Here is a 6,000-nt window from a genome sequence, read left to right as displayed (position 1 = left end):
AGATTAATTAGCCAGGGGATGTGTCCAACCCCGAACAGTCGTGTCTCCTCTCTCTCCTCTATTGCCAACAGGCACCTGTTCTGGTGGGATGTCTCCAAATAGGCATCTCTTCTTCGCACCTCTTCCAGATGTATATATACTTGAGAATCAATAGAAATCAGGACTAATCGTCCATTCACTTTCATTCAACCTCGTTTTATTCTAACAATTGGGTTACTAGCGATCAAACAATATCTCTTCGTCCTTCTCTGATGACGTGTATTCCTCCATTAAGCATCCTCTCATTCACACTTGGAGAGTGTAATGGGACCTGAGAATGTGGTCGGCTGGTTGATTGTTTGGGGGTGGTCGACCCAACCCATCTTGGGGAGCCGACGTGGTTGCACCCTCCTATGCAGGACATCGAGCCGACCATGACGCATGGCAGCCGATGGGCAGGCGGTTGACACGGTCTTCCACTGGGCACGAGGGAGACTAAACGGGTGCACACAGACAATTTGCTACAACCTCGCGTTTTTGCATCACTTGCCGAGTGTCGCATATTTTCCGCACACACAGTTTTTTTCTTGGTTTGTTTCACATTTTTTCCTCGACTACTATTGTAGGTTTTTTCCTTCATGCCCTACAAGAAGTTCTTTGTCTAATCTAATAATAACTAACGCCGAAAATGCGCGGTGCACACCGCGCCCGTGACAGGCCTCGTTTATGTTCTGGATAAGTACTTGGTCATTGGCATTTATTACCAGTTTACCATCAGGAGCGCTGTCGTGGTTTTGTCACAGCAGATGTCCTCATGCAAGGACTTAGGTGTGAGGCCATCGCAACCATGTGGCGGCTTGGAGAGGTTGGTCGGAATCGAGAGACGCGAGTTTACCCAGGTTCGGCCCCTCCGATGGAGGTAAAAGCCTACGTCCTGCTTGTGTTTCATTGATGAAGATGATGATCTCGATTACAAGGGTGCATACTCGCACCTCTAATCTCGTGGGTGCCTAATCTGTCTATCTTATGATTTGTCTTGTCTAGACCTAAGTTGTGTATCTTGTCCCTCTTGGGGTGCCTTACCACTTCTTATATAGGTGGAAGGGGTAGGTTTACATGTAGAGTCCTACTAGGAGTAGGAATAGGACTAGTCTCTCTTGAATCCTAATCCGGGTCTTGTTTCCTTGTTATGGGAGTCTTTCCTCTTCTTGGGCCTTCTATGTGAGTCGACCCTCCTGGCCTCTTTATGAGTCGCCTTATGCCAGGGTGAACGTTGGGCCTTAGGTGTTTGTCATTTGTGTGAGTCACTTGTCCAGTCATGTATGACCCGCCCGCCAGGTCACTGCTGAATTGCCGGTGAGTTGCCAAGTCTTGGCTGGTCATACTTCAAGCCGGGTCACACCGTGGGGTATATCCCCAACATTAGCCCCCAGGTTAGGTTGAATTTATTCAAGGTAAGCTCCTGGAATGAGAATAATAAATATGTCAAGAGACCAGCTTGCTTCACTCGCCAGTTTGATTTATTGAAGTGGCTCTTTGAAAAATCCAGGTTTCTTCGATCCGCCTTCAATCATCTCGTAGGTACGTGTCCTCCATAATAAAATACATATGCCACTGAGTCGGCCTCCAATGCTTTGGCTTGATGAAAATTTGGGGAATAAGAAATCCACACAATGTTGAACCAGCTTCTCTTGCTTTAGCGGGTTATGATTGACAATGGCGGGTCATGATTATTGGTGGTGCCCCATCAAACAACTGAACACCAATTGACTATATCGAATTATTGGGGATAAAGAAATCCGTGTGATGTTGAGCCGGTCTTTCAATGCTTCAACTAGATAAAAATATGTTGAACCGGTCTCCCAATACTTCACCTCCATGACAAAATGAAATGTGCTCTTCAATTTTTTGATATATCCATATTACCTTTAGCCCCCAAGGGCCAGGTCATCAGTGTGTGATGGGCCGGGTCTTCAATTTGAACCTCATGATCAGTGAAACAACTTAGTGATGTAGCCCCCAAGTGCCGGGTTGTCTTGCCTGCGGCAACCTGCGACTTTAGAAATTATGATCTGAATAGTGTATCCCCCAAGTGACGGGTCGATTGCTTGCGGCGACTCGGGACTTCCACTTTCTTCTCCTTTGAAAATAAAACATCATATGATGTAGCCCCCAAGGGCTGGGTCATTATGCCATAATGAGCAGGGACTTCCTTGAATCCATACTTGAATAAAAAGCGACCTGTAGCCCCCAGGGTCGGCTTATGTCCTTGACATAGCGGGGTATGTTGATGATGTGATGATTTGAAAAAGAAATTTATATTAGCCCCCAAATGTCATGGTGCATGCTTGCAGTGACATGGGACTTTCATACTTTGATGTAATCTTGATTTGAATAATGTAGCCCCCAAGTGTCGGGTTGTGTGCCTGCAGCGACTTGGGACTATTCCTTCCATTGTACAATCATATCCACTCTCATGATACCTTTGTGATGAAAGAAATCCTTGGCCGTGGTTGCAATGTAATCTGGCAAATATATGATTGAGAAATCCATAAGTGTTGTAGTTTACTACAGAGCACAAGTTGAAGAAATCCAAGAGCCAGTCAATTATATGTGATAGGGCGGCTCTTCGACAATAGTCAATTCTTACGAGCTGGCTTAAAAACCCCAATTATTTAACACTGGTTATGATAAACCTTGATGAAAATCTAGCCAAATTGGCTATTCAAAGATTTGTTTGTACCTGCGAGAATTTATGCTTTGACTCGGTTTGAAGACCGGCATGATATGTAGGTAGGATGCATGATGCAATGCAAGATGATGCATGTATATGACAGAATAGTGTTGGTTAGACCATAGCGGGCTCAGTGAGTCTCGACGGGTAAGACGAGCTTGTAATGCTCTAGTGTTACCCCGAAGAAGTTAAGTCGGCTCAATGAGTCTCGGCTGGTTAACACGAGCTTGTAATGCTCTAGTGCTACCCAAAAAAATAATCCGGCTCAGTGAGAGGCGGGGGGGGGGGGGGGTAAGACGAGCTCTCAAGGCTCTAGTGGTACCCAAAAGAGGTTATGCCGGCTCAGTGAGTCACGACAGGTTATAAAACTTTTATGAAACCTTATGGCAATGGCACAAAGACAATCATAAAATTCGTCGACTCGATGAGTTTCGACAGGATAGGACGAGTTTGTAAAACTCTAGTGCTACCCCAAGAAGGCTTTTGCAACAACCCAGGTTATTTAGACCGTCTGATCAGGCACGAGTCAGGCTTCAGTGAAGCAGGTTCAGTGAACCAATGGTTTGTCTATTTTCCATGCGTTGGCTCTTGTGAGTACCTTTCATGTTTTAACCAAGGCAAGTTCAGGGTCCAAAAGCGGATTGACTCGCCAAGAGTACATGGGACCATAGGGCGTTTTGTCCAACACACAGTCCAGTATAACCATTTGTAATGCGTTAATTTTTTGCTAGCCAAGAGTGTATTCAGGCTGAACTTAGTGAGTGGAAGCCCCCAAGTGACCTATGATTAGGGAAAAGCCAGACATACGATTGCAGAAGCGTATACGCTCTTACTGCAAAACGACTTGGGAGATGGTAGCCCCCAAGTAAGCCGGCTTAATCCTCAAAACCATATAAGGCGCCCATGTTTGAACCGTGCAACGTGGCAACTTTGGTCCTCTTTGGCTTACCAGTATCCAGTTTTGAAATAAGTGCAGCATGGCGACTTATGCTCTTTGATACTGATAGCGTCCATGCTTGGACGGCTTATGAATCATCCGCCAATAAGGTCGGGCACCCATGTTTGGGCGGTCGCATCATGGCGACTTGTCTTCTTGGGCGATTTTTAAATCTTCTCGTCAATGAGGCAACAACCCCCAAGACCGGCTTAATTTTTCTGTGACAACCCGGGGTTCTTGAACTATTCATCCCAGTTGAGTCTGTCGAGCCATGTCCATGTAGCCCCTGAGTCTTAAGTTGACTCAAGGAGGCGTCTTGAGATTCTCCATACTTGATTGTGGCATAAACCGACATAAGATTTGACAGTTGATGATGGATTTTGGATCCGTGCTTAATTCTCGGGTGGTCCGACTCTCGTGGTTCCTCCGTGACCACTTTCCTTTTCCTTTGTTGCTTGCTTTAAATTGCCGGGTCAATAATGGTCGGCTCAAGTTGTAGCTTCACGAGGGATGTTTCCTTGACAAACTCTCATGTTACTTTTGATATGTTGAAGTAGATATTATTGACCAGTGCGTCTATCCATTGAGCAACCCGGCGCGAATAGGAGTTGGTCCGTGTTTTGATGATGTCATGTAAGATATGAATGTCATTCTTCCTTTACTCCAATATTGTTGAAGGATACGAACCGTAGAGGCGGCTTGCATGCGTCCGTTGGGCGGCTCGTATAGGCGAGCACTGCACCGATATGTTGATGGAGAACAGTCCGTGGGAACGGCGGCTTGCGCGCGTCTGTTGGGCGGCTCGTATAAGCGGGCACTGCACCGGCGGGTTGATATAATCCGGACCAAGGGGACGGCGACTTGCACGCGTCTGTAGGACGGCTCGTATAAGCGAGCACTACACCGACGTGTTGAGCTGAATACAAGAGCTGTCTGGTGATTTGATACGGACGCGAGAATCGGTCGCGGTGTTGTAAGCCATCTTGATTGCGCGGACGTGATAGTTGGCCGCGTCATTGTAAACCGTCTTAATGTGTGGACAGGAGAGTTGACCACGTCATTTGTAAGCCGTCTTAATGCGACACGAACGAACACCGGTCCAGGTCGATGTCGGCGCGCCTCCATCTTAGTGATACTATGCCACTTTGATAATGAATAATTACCCTGCGTACAAATATCACAGACCAAAATAATTGTTTTCAAAGAAAATCAAAATAAATTTAATAAAATAAGACGGATATCACCTGATATCTTTGTCTGATGATCATGAATATTGGTGCCGAACAACGCCGGAGGTTTGGACGAATAAGATATATCTAATAATTTTTCAAGTAGTAGTTGATCCAATCTTGGATTGTCTGAGTGGTTTTTCCTTTGTCCAATTGATCTCCATGTTGTATCGTATTGCAATGATCCTATCTCCCCTTTTCTTTGTGCCTGTATGTTGCATCGTTCTTAATATTTTGAACACGTCCGATGACATGATGGATTGCTGACTGATGCACAGATGTGACCTTCGGGTGATTGGGTAGTTGGAAACGGCAAGCCGACTAGAAACCGAGGCCATCCACGACATGTAATTAGGACTGAGCAGTACCGTCGCCTGTCCCTTGGGTCAAGTAAATTGATTGACGTATACACAGTAGCTGAGCCGTATCCGGGGTGAGAACGTACTTTCTTTTCTTCCTTCTGTTTCGTGGTTCACGTGATGATGTACGCTAGCACATCATTGCGTAGTAAAAAAATCCATCTATCCTGTCTCTGTCCAACCGGCCGTGGCAAAATGGATAAATATAACCTCTTTGCTGAATAAATTCACAGACTGAACCTAGTTTAAAAAAATTTCACCGAGTTAACCCTTTTGTGTGGCGTCCGACGCGTAGGCGTCACACTACACTGTGTGACGCCTAAGTCGTCGGCGCCACACAAAAAGGCCACGCTGGCCCACCCCGACCATGTGACGTCTAAGCTTCGGGCGTTGCACATGCTGCAGTGTGACGCCGAGCATTTAGGCGCCGCACATGCACTTATGCATTGTGCAACCCGCGGCCGAATCCAGACGGCCACGGCCACACGTCCCTGCTGCTGAACACCCACGGCGACCGACGGGCCCGCTCCGCCTCCGGGGGGAGGGAGCATGGGGAGGTCGCACCTGAGGAAGGAGCTGGGTTCGCCGGCCTCCAGCCCCATCGCACGCCTCCGGCGAAACCGGCTTCCCCCCTCCCGCCGGGCGCGTGCTACGCACGGGGACCTCTGCTCTGGCGCGGGTCGGGGTCGGGGTCGATTTGGCGCGTGGGGGAGTGGGCCTCGAGACTGGCGGCTTCTCCGCGCACCCCGGGCTCGCCGCCGG

Source organism: Hordeum vulgare, chromosome 3H, assembly GCF_904849725.1.
Source record: "Hordeum vulgare subsp. vulgare chromosome 3H, MorexV3_pseudomolecules_assembly, whole genome shotgun sequence".
Taxonomy (NCBI): domain Eukaryota; kingdom Viridiplantae; phylum Streptophyta; class Magnoliopsida; order Poales; family Poaceae; genus Hordeum; species Hordeum vulgare.
The sequence above is the reverse complement of the archived record's forward strand: the minus strand, read 5'-3'. Positions refer to the sequence as shown.